Source organism: Thalassophryne amazonica, chromosome 15 (assembly GCF_902500255.1).
Source record: "Thalassophryne amazonica chromosome 15, fThaAma1.1, whole genome shotgun sequence".
Taxonomy (NCBI): Eukaryota; Metazoa; Chordata; class Actinopteri; order Batrachoidiformes; family Batrachoididae; genus Thalassophryne; species Thalassophryne amazonica.
In genome coordinates this window covers 65,326,068-65,339,522 of record NC_047117.1, presented here as the reverse complement: position 1 = coordinate 65,339,522, position 13,455 = coordinate 65,326,068, and the positions used below count along the sequence as shown (strand labels likewise).

The following is a 13,455-nucleotide window of genomic DNA, read 5'->3' as shown; positions in this document are numbered from 1 at the left end:
TTATGTACATTTCTCAGCCAATCAGAAAGTCAGTACCCACTACGTCATTCAATGATTAGCATACAATTAACATACCAATGCGCACGTGCCAAAAGATGAACACTGGTCATCTCTTCCAATGCAATGCATTCTGGGGAAAATGTACCAATAAATAAATGTGTCCATATGTAGCAAGATGAAGTCTTTTCAATCCGGATTTCATCTTGCTACACATATTCTACAGATTGCAATGCTTTATACGACTGCTATGGTGAACATGATGAATTCTCTTAGCGTTTGTTAAAATTATGTGCATAGGTGCATAGGTTTGATGTCAAAATTATGAAACAACCTGACACCATAAGTGAGTGGTTGGGGTGCATGTGTGCTTTAAAATGCTTATACCCCATCACACTTAACATGAATGAGACCGAATGCCACACAGATGCCGCACAAATGAGGATTAGACCCAAATTTGCGCAAATTTGAGGTGCATTCAAACACCCATGCACAGCATTCTTAGCAGTCGGTACATTCGTGCAGCCAGAGCTACACTCGTGGTGTGCACATATCGAATGGCGGTCGAGTTGCAGTTGAACCGCAATCTGGCAGGAAAATGCAATTCAAGGCATTTGGAGAGCTTTTGATGGGACTGTGCAAAATGTTCAGGCACTTCGAATCCTGGCCTAATGTCTCGATTGTGCCCCTGGCTGAATGCCGCACAAATGGACATTCAACCTACATTTTGCCAAAGTTGAGGTGCACTCGAAAGGTCCAATCACTTGTCTGCGCCACGGGTCTTACGCGAGGTTCCCTCATCTGAATGAACCGCTGCGCATGCGTGAGGATGGATGAAATGTTCGCTCAGCTGCATTTGTGCTCATAAACAGCTGATCGCTTTGCTGCGTGTGTGTGACCCCTTCTGGACAGCTGCCAGACAGCTGAGTTCCTGGTGGGTAAGGGAGAGTGAGAGAGGCGCGTGTGAGGGGGGAGGGTATAGACTGATGTGTCATACAGGATCCCCTGTTCATGGGTTTACTGCACTGGGGACTGGTGGCTATTACCAATAATGGCTGTGGATGTGCACATTGGTGATCAGATGTCTGTAATGTTGTGATCACATGCGTCACATGCACTTCAGTACATAGGGCATCCATTGATCCAGCAAAGTTCACAGCATTGCCTGTGGGGTCTGTGTCAGCAAACCTTTCCTCTATGACAAATGCACCTAAACCACTGGTTTTCCCAACCAACACTCAGTCCATGGAAGCTTAGAACACTGCAGGGGCCAGAGCACATATCAAACAAATGCTAGTATTCACTGGGAAGAAGTTAGACATTTCCACATACACATAGAATTGTGGGACTCTGAGGATGTTTCACATGAAATCACAAACATAATTAGCTGATAAACCAACATCTATTTTCCACATTGTCTTTTAAATACTTTTTCCTTTATTATTATTGTTTAATGCATATAATATGTGTGCACGTAACTAAAATTGAGTGTGTTATGACTGTAAGATACAAAGATTAGTACATGAAGAGGCCAGTCTCTGTGGAGCTGCATTCATTAATTTGCATTACTGTTGTATTGTTGCAGGGGAGCAGCAGAAAATCGTTAGCCACAGAATATACTGTGCGATTATCCAAGTGAGTAACACGCATTTTTTCTTCATAGCAACAGAAAAGTGTTTTCATTTGTTTGCGATAGTAACAGCAGCAGTTGTTGTTGGGGTTGTGCAGTATACCTTATTGACTTTTTGGTCCGATCCTGATACTGGAATTTTTGTTAGCAGTAATTCAAAAGTCTGCTTGCATCCTAAACAATGCATAACATTAAAATATGTTCAATGTGGATATCAAATATTTAGTATTTGAATAAGTTTGTATGAAGTGCCACCATGCTGCTCTGTGCACACCTGAGCTCAGACTTTGGGGTGTAGGCTAACGATGCATCTTGAATTGTGATAATTGTATCGTTAAGTCTTTATTAAATCATACGTTTTTGAAAAATCAGTATTCTGATACCTTGACGAGTCAGCTGCGGTACAGGAGAAATAACAAGCTCTTGCAGAAGAATCATAAATGATTTCTAAATATACAAATATGAAACAGATAAATCAAGGATTGTAATTTATACTTTAGAATAATTTGCTTCTTTAAGGTTAAAACATTCACCACAGATTACTTTCTTACTTACAATCCAACACTTGGCGAATTCTGCTTCACAATGATAGGAAGAGTCGACATCGAAGGATCAAAAAGCGACATCGCTATGAACGCTTGGTCGCCACAAGACAGTTATCCCTGTGGTAACTTTTCTGACACCCCCTGCTTAAAACCCAAAAGTCAGAAGGATCGTGAGGCCCCGCTTTCACGGTCTGAGAGAGAGTTGAGACTTGTGTGACCTCTGTTCTTGTGTGATCTCTTTTTTGTTTGTCTTTGTGTCACGTCTGTTTTTGTGTGTAAATCACTGTGCAGCACTTTGATAAACTTTTGTGTTTGGCTGTATAAATAAAGTGGATTGGATTGGATTGGATTCTACATACTGTACTTGGTGTAAACAGTGATGCCAGTATGTATGGTGATATGTAACGAATTGTGATTGGTGTATAGTGATATGTATCATATTGTAGAGGTCGTGATGCCTCGTTGAATGGTACATTCCAACTTTCAAAGAATGAAAATATTCTTTCCATTGCAAAAATGGAAAACATTCATTTAAATGACAGTGAAATTGATCTGTGTCATTTAATTATTTGTTGATATTTTACTTGAAATCAGAGGGGTGTGTCTTCTTGGAGCACGAATCGGAGGGCAGCAGGAGCCAGCAGCTGACCGTCCAGGCGACTTGCTGATGCCGCTGACTTCAGCTAGAGATGCTGGGGAGCACAGAAGTGACATCACTCAATGACAAATAATGAGTGTCACATAACAACTGGTGTGTATTACTTGGTCTTACAAATTGATAAAGAGCTGTTGGATACTGTGATGTTTGTTCCTTGTTGTGAATTTGAGTGCAGGTGTTTCACTGCATTAAATCTGTTACAATAACCACTCAGATGATCTTCAGTTGTTATACGTATATGTATATTAAACACTTTTTTTTTTTTTTTTTGCTGCTTGTAGAAACGCGAGCAAGCAGCCAGTACATCATGTCTTTCAATGGTGGCGATGGAGTCAACTGTTCTTCTTGGCTGATAGACCTCTGTCTGATATTTTCCTGTACAGACCAAGCAAGCTCAGTTAATAAATAGTTTATTAATGGCTGTTTTCTTAGGTGCGTCGACAAAATTTAATAGATATTTATGGACTATGTTCATGTCCGACTTGGTTTTTGTAATCGTGTTTTTAGTTTTCTGGTTTGTAACAAAGTTTTCAATCTGTTCTTGACCGTTAAGAGCTGTGTTTTCATCTTGTTGGTCTTCATTTTGCATGTCCAACTCTAACTCATTTGCTGTTAATTTCTCCAACTCAGGACATTCGTACGCCATTTAGTTTGCAAGCGGCTCCCTCTTGGGACATTCTGGGGGAAGTCAGGTGCCTCATTTGTGGCACTCACACAGCATTCGCCAGGGGACTGTACGAGGTCTGTTAGAAAAGTATCGGACCTTTTTATTTTTTTCAAAAACTATATGGATTTGAATCACGTGTGATTACATCAGACAAGCTTGAACCCTCGTGCGCATGCGTGAGTTTTTTCACGCCTGTCGGTTACGTGATTCGCCTGTGGGCTGGCTTTGAGTGAGGAGTGGTCCACCCCTCCCGTTGGAATCTCTTTGTCTGAGAACTTCCTGAGAGACTGGCGCTTTGCTTGATCAAAATTTTTTCAAAAACTGTGAGGCACATCGAAGTGGACACCATTCGAGAAATTCAGCTGGTTTTCTGTGAAAATTTTAACGGCTGATGACAGATTATGGACTGTTGCTGTCGCTTTAAGGACTGCCCATGGAGCGGGACGTGGTTTTCTATAGAAACCCGGAAAAGCAAAAGACACCCTTTTCTGGTCATTGCCATATTGAGAGGCCCACACGCACTGATTCATGGTGAACTCATTCATACATAAAGGGGTGGAGCGTAGGTGGCTCCGTGTGTGACAGAAAAAGCCTGAACACGCCCCCCTCCTGCTCACCTGGGGTTGGGTGCTTATTAATTCCTATTTTTGGGGACTGTGTGGTGGTTCTCATAATGTTTTACTTGGGTGTGGACAGAAAAAGTTATCCGCTGTGTATTTCCTCAGTAATCATGCATTAAATGTACCTACTGACAGCTGCTAAAAGTGCTAACATCGTTAGCATACAATATTAAATAGATGGTGTCAGTATTGCAACAGGGACATCTTAGTTGATCCGTTAGGATGTTGCACTAAACAAGCCATATTATTACAGATGTTTGTAGTAAAGTACTTCAAAAAGACACAAAAGCGAGTAGCTCCATTCCAGAAAGACACTATGAGGGGAGGAGTCGATGGACACATCCCCTGTCACTCAAAACAACCATGCACACATTAAAATTTCTTAAACTAACACCCCTGCAACACCTCGATGATTTAGCCAGCGTATGCCGACCGTATTAAAAACGCTGACATATGTGGGTACATCTAATAAGTTACGGGTACGTGTTTTTATAAGTTAAGAGCACGTCTTAATACAGGGAGTACATCAAAATATTTGGGCACGTATAGTATTTTCGAAGTATGCCAGCGTATGTCTCATACATCCCACATATGCGGGACATAAGTTGCGATTGCTGACAGACCTTTCTTGTAAGTTACTCATAAGTCAAAATATGTCCATTGATTGGCTGAACAACTGAAAGCTGCAGTCCTTATGCAAACAGACTGTTTCAAATATTAAAACCATTGACACGCAGAGTGAATAAAGTCTTATCTTACCTGTTGTGTTGTTTCAGTCACATTCATCATCACAGCCTGACAGGAAACTTATCCACATAAAGCGTCATGATTTTGGAAAACGATGTCTGAAAATACTTTAATTTCTTGTTCTGGCTAAAGAAACGTAGCATTTTTAAAGAAGTCCCTCTTTGATTTGTCTGCTCCCAGTGCATTTCTCAGCCTTAACCAAAGAATGCCGGCGCTTTGTGCCACAAGACAGTTAACTTATTTTAAAAGTTGAAAGAGTCACAGCGCCTCATTCATTCACATCAGTGTTTAACACGGGCGTCAGTCAGTTCTTCAACATTTTGCACGCGATGAAAATAAATCCCATGATCCACCAAGACAAAAATTAAATAATATATTGTCAAATTACTTGATTTTACCTTTGAGTGGAGGCCGCGCAACAGCATACGAGCACTCAATGACGTACTCATCAATATTTCAGTGTTCCACCTGCCAAACAACAGGATTCTTCCAGCGGTGAAAATGAAAACCAAGCCAGACTTAACTCTTCTAACAACTATCATACCGTGCAGTACCGACCCAGACCGCTCGGTGGAAACGGGACTGTCAGCATACGCTAACTAAATTGTCAAGGTGTGACAGCTGCATAGTTCATTTGAAGTACGCCTGCGTATGCCAGCATTTTTAATACGGTCAGCATATGCTGGCAAATTTTGAAGGTGTTTGTCAAGGCCCTAAGAAGATAGAAATAAATTCAGCCCCTGTACAGTTGTCATGGAGGAGGAAACTACCTATAGAGACCAAAAGCATTTTTGTACAAAGCTGTAAACATGTTTATTTCTGCTCTAAAGCTCGACATTTTAAAATGCCTATCTATGGGAATGTGCTCTGTTTTGGTGCCAGAATCAAGTCGAAGGAACTGCACTTCGTGGTTGGGGGTCAGAATGTGACTTTGAGTGTTGCCGCTTACTTCAAACCCACTGTACAGAAAACCTATGAGTTTCTCCGTTATATATACAGTCTACACATAGAATATGTGAACACTTCATATTGGTGCAGACCTTTAATTGTCCTAATGTGTATGGTCCCTAAACTCATTTTTGTTGTTGTTTTAGAGTGATAAAAAAATAGGGGTGAAGTAGTTCTGCAAATATGCATGTCATTCCACTGAACACATTTTTTTTTAATTATTCTTTCTTTTCAGTTGATGTATCACCACAAAGTAAGGGAAAAAGGTATTTTGGGCGAGCAGGGCCATAACGCTTCCAAATGAAAACAAGCAAATACAGAAAACACAATACAGAAATATATATAAACCTGCATCAGTTCTGCAATAGGTACTTTCATCAAATAATATCTTCCAAATTGACAGTGCACTTTCAAACCCAGAGAAGACAAACATAACCTACAGCACTTGTAACCCCGTTGCAGTGCAAATATCTACGACACAACAGAGGTCCGAGCAACACAAAAAGGTTTTTCCCCCGAAGAACTTTAATTAACTTCTGCTGTTCAATATGTCACAAATAAAATGCCAAAATATAGCTATCAAGAGTAAAATCATCAATAAAGTAAATACAGCTTCCTCAGCCCTGCTGACCAGGTTGAGATAAGAACATGGCTACATGTATGAGACATTTCTGAGCAATGGTGCTCCAACACTATGAGCATACAGTATTAACAATGTATTGCAGTGTGACTAACCCAGTAGTACAATGCAGTGATTATCCATATCAGAACCATCTTTTTACTTTCTGAGGCTACAACACACAAATCTCCACCGGTTGGGAAACTACTACAGTCCTCCGGGCATAAACCTCTTTTTATGTTGCTTGTATTTCTTTTGTGTTGTGGCTACTTGTAAAGCATCTGTGCTTTGTGTGTGTTGTGCAAGTTGCAGCAGATGTATTCTCATATTAAATTGTTGCATGTGCTGTAGGTTATATTTGTGATCTCTGTTTGCAAGCCTTTTCTTAATTTGCAAGATTTTTTTTGATACAACTACCTGCTGAATTGATCCAGGTGGTTTAATTCTGGGTGTTTGCTAGTGTTTATTTGCAAGTGTTGTGGCCTCTCTCAGCCACCATAGTTACGGCGCTTATCAGCCGATAAGGTTGTGGATGAGGGCATGTAATCAAGATGGACAGGAATTATCTCCCCAGTTTGAAGCATTTTGCATTAAGCTTCTTGAACTTTAACTTGGTGGCGTCACCGCCGGGAGGTGAACCTGACTACTGAGTGACATGATTAATAAACCTGCACCGATAAAACCTTTTCAGTGGCTGGAGCTGATTTAGACAGCTGGCTAGACCTGATAGCATTAAATTTAAAAGTGGAGGACAAAAAACCCCACACACACCCTTTACTAAGTCACCTCTGGGTGCTGAATTAAAAATCACCCCATGTCTGTCACCTCCCTGTGTGTCTGTCTCGTCTCTGTCATTGTTGGCAACTGAATAGCTTTTGGTTCCTGTTGATTAAGCTTCCACTCGACTACGCGTATTCTCAAGCAATAACATCCACATCTGTATTATCAACCCAAGAATACCCGTGGTCGAGACCGGAGCAAAGGGCCCCCCTCCGTTCCTCTCAGGTCTGGATTATTCTCCTTTTTTGTGTACATCCTTTTATCTCCTGCAGTCTGAATAAGATTTCAAGGAGGTTCCTGGAGGTGAACCCCTTAAGGACAGCACCTAGGATAAGAAAACAGAACAGAACATGCAGTATTTTTCCCCCTTGCTTACTGGAGTCACATTGGAACACACTGTAAATCAATAATAATAAGCTGATGAAGGAACACAGAACGCCTGCTGTGTGAATTCTCACCTGAGCTGCACCCTGAAACACGTGACACTTGCCAACAGATAGTAATTTTACTCTGCTCGGTATCAAGCAACCATTTAGCCCATGCAGTGCCGAGGGACCGGGCAGGCTCGCCAATTATCAAATAGGTGTCAGTGTGCGTTAGGCTGCACTGTAGGGAGAGACAGATTACCAAGCAGATGTTCAGCCTCACCTCCCCCTTCGCTTCATTCCATTTTCCCTTCTATTTCCCCTCCGTCTGCTTCTCCCTACCTTTGTTTGTTCTCATCTCCTTTCCTCATGCACTCCCTGATAGAAGAATCCCTTGTATGGCACCTAGATTGCCCCCCTCCCTCTCCTCCCAACCACGCTCCCTTTATTTCCTTCGGCCGTCCCGTGGAGAATAGTTCCGACTCTTCCTGATTTACACTTGGCAATTAGAGACATAGTAGCTGTCAGTCAATAGCTGAAGAGGAGAGGGTGTGCGTGCGTGTGTGTGTGTGGGGGGGGTAATGACAATGTAGAAAGTGGATATAAATGAATCAGCACCATGGACAGTTCCACATAACTTGGTTTACAAATGTGACAATTGTCCAAACATCTGGAAATTATTTCATTCATGGCGTGTGTGTGTGTGTGTGTGTGTGTTGGGGGGCACTGTCTACTACACATGCTGAAGTTTGTGAAACCTTTATTGGATCAATTGTGTTAGGAAATTAATCATTTGCTATTTTAGGTGCCACAAGTATACAGTTTAGTTATTTCACTTGATTGTAACTTGAATCATGAATTACTGGGCCAAATGCTTCATTTCCTGGATTAATTGGTCTATTTATTATTTCAAGCACTTTGGAATGGAATCATTTTGTGCCATAATTTCTCAATTTAGTGTTTTGCATTTTGAAAATGTGAATCATTTTCTGAACAAAGGAATCCTCACGATCGACTAAATGCAGCCATTGTAGTGTTCAGGCCACTTTGAAACAGCAAATCTGTTTGATTCTGTTATGAAACACTTATTTGTTTTTGTATTTTGAACATTTCAAAGCACTGAATCACTTTTGGCGCTAACTTTGAATTCATGTGCCAACAATTTCAGAACAGAGAATACGTTTCTGAAGCAATTGTTTGATTTAGCTTTTGGAGTATTTCAAATCAGCAAATCTTTTTTTTTTCCTGAAACAACTGGTCATTGTAAAATTAGTGAATTATTTTCTGAAGCAATTGTTTGTTTTATTTAATTTCTGAAGCCTTTTGACCAAGCGTTTAATTTTCTGAATCCATCATTAACTTTTTTTTAATTTTTCAAAATGGATCAATTTCTGAAAACAGAAATCCAAACATCTGTCATGTTTCTCCTCTATTAAGAAACAGTGAATCATATTCTGAAGCATTTGCTTCATTTCATGTTTTGAACATTTTCTAAAGTTTCCATTTCAGTTGCTTCTCTCACTGTTTGTGCTTTTCAAAACAGTGAATTATTTCTGAAACTTTTTAAAGCATTTTAAAATGAATGTTTTGAGCACATTTGGGTCATAATTGTTTCAGCAAGGACAATAATTTCCAAAATAAGATGATTCATTTTAATTTTAAAGCATTTTCAAACAATCATTTTTCTCATTCAGTTGTTTTACAGTCTTTTTTAACATTTCAGTGAACATTACAGTGAATGTGTAAAAAAAAAAAAATCTGTACCAAGTAATCGAAACTGTCCAGTTGACATCGCCATCATAGTGTTTCAAGCAGTTGCTTCTTTTGCGTTTTGAACATTTTGAAACACTGAAATATTTTTTGATGTAACTGATTCACTTATTCTTGACAGCATTTGAAAACTGCATCATTCTGAAGGAATTGCTTCGTATTGTTCTTGAGAATTTTTTTAAACTAGTGAATCATTTGTTGAAGCTATTTTATTTATTTGGTTCAAAGTATCAAAAAGCCTTGTTTCTGTCATGACTGTATGAAATGTTTCTGGGTGGTGTTCTTTTCTTTCTTAACATTTCTGTTTCATTACAGTGATCCCTCTGTCACCTTCCCTGCTCTGCACCTCCACCGCTCCTTTTCCCCCTCTCTTCGATACTTTGTCATCCTCAGGTCAGATGTGTGAATAAACCATGCCTCATTCTCCGTATGCCTTTCAAAGCGCCGCACCATAAAATCTGACATTATCCCATTTGCGGATGACATACTTCTGACCTCACTCAGTCTACTTCCTATCCGGCTTGTCATTGCAAGGAAGTGCCAGAACTAGTTGAGCCGTCAGGTCTTGAAGATCTTGACACTCGTCTGCCTCATTACCTATACTCCTCTTGTCCTCTCTCCCCATCATGCCTCTTTGCCTCTTCCTCCATCCCAGCTGTCCATGTCTGGCTCACTGATGATGGCAACTCAAGTGGACGTGTCTTCTGTTCTCACCGAGAGCTGTGAAGAGATGTACGTAGGTGTCAGAGATCTGGTGTAAAAATACACCCTGCTGCTGCCCTCTTACGCGAGGCCGGTGTTTCTGCGATTCATGTCAGCGGAATGTCAGATGGGCTTTGAGAGCTACAAGCTACAACAGCTAATCAGCGGCGGCTCCAGAGGATTTTCATAGTGGGGTTAGGTGGGGGCATGATTATTAAAATATAAGTATGGATTTTAAAGTAAGTTGGAGGATCTTTGAATGAAGAATAGCAATTGCTTAAAAAATATTATCGTTCAGGCAGGACAGAATGCTAATTTGGAAAATTTTCTGGCAGAACAATAGAAAAACTGCACCACTAATAACAAGACAGCTTCGATGCTGTTTTCCTTTTGGTGGAGCTATTCATCCTGCCTTTTTCTCAGTTTCACCAGTTTCGACTACTTACTGGATCTGTTTTTATTCATACCAGCATACCAAAGCAATTAAAACAATACATCTAGTATTATGTGAGCGGCATGAACATGCTCAGTTGATCCTAATACAGTGCAGATATTCTGCTAATAGTGGAAGAGGAACAAACTGTGAAGATTTTGTGCACATGAAACTTACCGCCATTTCTGGAAGGGTACTGCTCGATTCTAGCTTTGGAATGAGGCTCTAAGTTGATGTCTCAGCTCTATAGCAACCTTGCAAATGACTATGTCTGAAATGGTTTCTCTCACACGTGGTGGAATTTGGCACCTCATCGGGCCACAACAGGCTGATTCATAACTCGGTATACCCTCGGCTGATTTAATCCAAACAGCTCTTGTTGGTGGTCGCATTCTGTGACAAGCTCATGAGCAGACAAATTAATTGGGATTTTTTTTTTCCTGGAGTTCCATGAACTCCCACCCACCTTGACCCTGCCTACGCTCGTCTCATGATGATGACATGATTTAAGTCCTGGTCAACTTGGCGCCCACTCTGTCCCCAACTCTTGATATCTCAGTGTGATTCCATGCTCAGTGTGAAAACTGGCATGAATTTTCCCATCCTTTCCCAACTTGTGCTGATATAAGATGAACAAAATGCAATTAAGTATTAAAGAGTTGGGATTCAATTTCTCTGAAATGCATAAAAGATGTGAAATTTGAACAATACATATTGATCCACAATACAGCTTTGTGCACTTCCAGAAGTCTTTCACAGTAGCACAATTTCAATAAGGTCTGGGTCCAATAGTGAAACGCTGCAGAACACATAAACAATATTTCATGGGTGCCATGGAAACTGGGGGCGCGCTAAGACCAGATCAGTCAGAGAATACAGGTGGCAGTGGTAAGAAAGTGAAGCAGAAAATGTCAATTTTCTGGTGAAGCTACAGAAATTGCTGGGGGGGGGGTCTCCAGCCCGATCAAGCCCCACCCTATAGAGCCGCTTTTGCAGCTAGTGGCTGTGCCTGCTGCATTAGCCTTGAATGTACAAACCCTTTTGTTCGCCTCATCCGCAGTCCCCATATTCATCATTAAAGCTTCATTTCCTACAATATCTCCATATAGTCAATAGAAAAACTGATTCGCCGCAAAAGGCATCTGGTTTGGAGTCAGAGGAACATCCATTTCCTGAATTGCCCTGATTGAAAGAGAGCTGGCTCCAGCTGGAGGGCCTAATGAGAGCAAAGCGGTCTGCGTCTGATACAACAGACTTATCAATTCTTTAATGTACCTACTACTTCAGCGAGAACACAAAATCACCAAATGCCATGAGTGAAAGAGTGAGCGGACGCTGGGCTGCTGCCTGCACATTACTGCTTAATTGTTTGGAACTAAAGGCGCTGTTATGAGGATGTTTATGCTTATGCCTGCAACTGCTAATCTTTCCAGTCATTCTAGCTCCAGCCTGGAGTCTAATAGTCACCATACAAAGGCCAAATAATAATCATCATAATAAAAATGACCCACTAATGACAGGAGGTTCCACATGGAGTGCACAAAATACCATCTCTGCCTTTTGGGCAAACTTTCACTCAACAAAGATTCTTGCCTTTTCTTAATCTTGCCCTCAGTGATCCAGTTGGCCTACTAGCCCAGATAGCTCCAGAACCCAGCCAGCACCTGTCCTCTACGTGACAGGCGTGGATATGAAGCTTTCTTTGTTTGTAAATAGGCCCGCATCCGCTCCCACTGACAAGAACCCAGTTCAGCGGGGATGGAGCCTTTAACCCTTTGTGGTGACGCGCACGGTTTCAGTTTGAAGCATCTTTGTCTTTAAGAGGCTGCGGAGAACGCGGGAAGGCACGCGGACGCAAGCTCGCGCGCAGGTGTGATTTCTCATCAGGTAAAAAAAAACAAAAAAAAACAAAACAAAAACGTGAGAGACAAAAGCGCCCGCGTGCGCGCGCCGACGATCGGCCACGCGGAGCTTTTCCGATCTACAAGTCTTCGGAAATATCTTTGAAACATCAGCGCGGAGTGGCGCCGCCGCTCCGAACTGTGCGCAAAATGCGTGATGTTTAATGAAAAAACGCTTCAACTCACCTGCTCTATGTCCACCTTTACGTCAGCCGCTCCATGTGTCACACACCGTGTGTGTGTGAGGCTGTGCGGGAAAACGCCCCCTCCCTACTATTCCTTTCTCTCTTGTGCGCTTCTCACATCAGAACCACTCCTTGTTTTCTCTCCCTCTCTCTCTCTCTCTCTCTTCCTCCCCTCCTCGGTGGAGGGATGGAGCCTCTGCAGCAGCCAGCGCAGCAGCATCCCGAGCAACTCAGCTGCAGCCTCTCCTCCTCCTCTGCTCCTCTTCTCTCCCTTGTTTGAGCCTCCTTCTCAGCTCTGAGGAGTATGCATACGTAGTGCAGTGATGCCCAAGCTGAGGTTTGGGTACCTTCAAGGGTCCGTGATGTATCTTTGATTGGTCCTGCGTGAGAGTCATAGTGGGTAGATTTGAGGGTTGAAACCCCTCCTCAATTATGCCGCACATTTATTGATGGTATAAAGGAGGCTTTCTGAAACTTTGAATCAACAGTTGCTTCAAAAAACAAAAACACAAAACAACAAAAACAGTGTTTCAGAATGTGTGAAACACTAAACCAAATGCTTTAGTCAGGGATTCATTGTTTGAAACTAAAAGAAAATTTCACAAAATTATTCAGTTTTCAAAACAGTAAATGTAACAATAATTTCAGAATGCAATTCCTTTCAAACAGCATGAAAAAATGAAGGCGATTAAAATGATGTTTCAAACAATAAATTGCTTCAAAATATGGTTCAGTTTTTGGAAATACAAGAAACTGAATAAACCAACTGCTTCAGACAGTGAATTGCTATTTCAACCATGTTTGAAACACGATGAACAATGAGTCACTTCATTCAGTGACTCATTGTTTTGTTTTAAAACATGAACCAGATTGCTTTACAATATTACT

The 13,455-nt window shown here is 41.3% G+C and overlaps 1 long non-coding RNA gene across 1 annotated transcript; it reads right to left on the bottom strand.

Annotated features, from left to right (window-relative positions):
• Positions 1–7,030: 7,030 nt before the first annotated feature.
• LOC117526958 lies at positions 7,031–12,801 on the bottom strand. The gene is made up of 3 exons (XR_004565395.1): positions 12,569–12,801; positions 9,944–10,066; positions 7,031–7,536 (listed from the first exon to the last, which is right to left on the bottom strand). It is a non-coding gene; the product is annotated as an uncharacterized LOC117526958 (long non-coding RNA).
• Between the last annotated feature and the right edge of the window lie 654 nt (positions 12,802–13,455).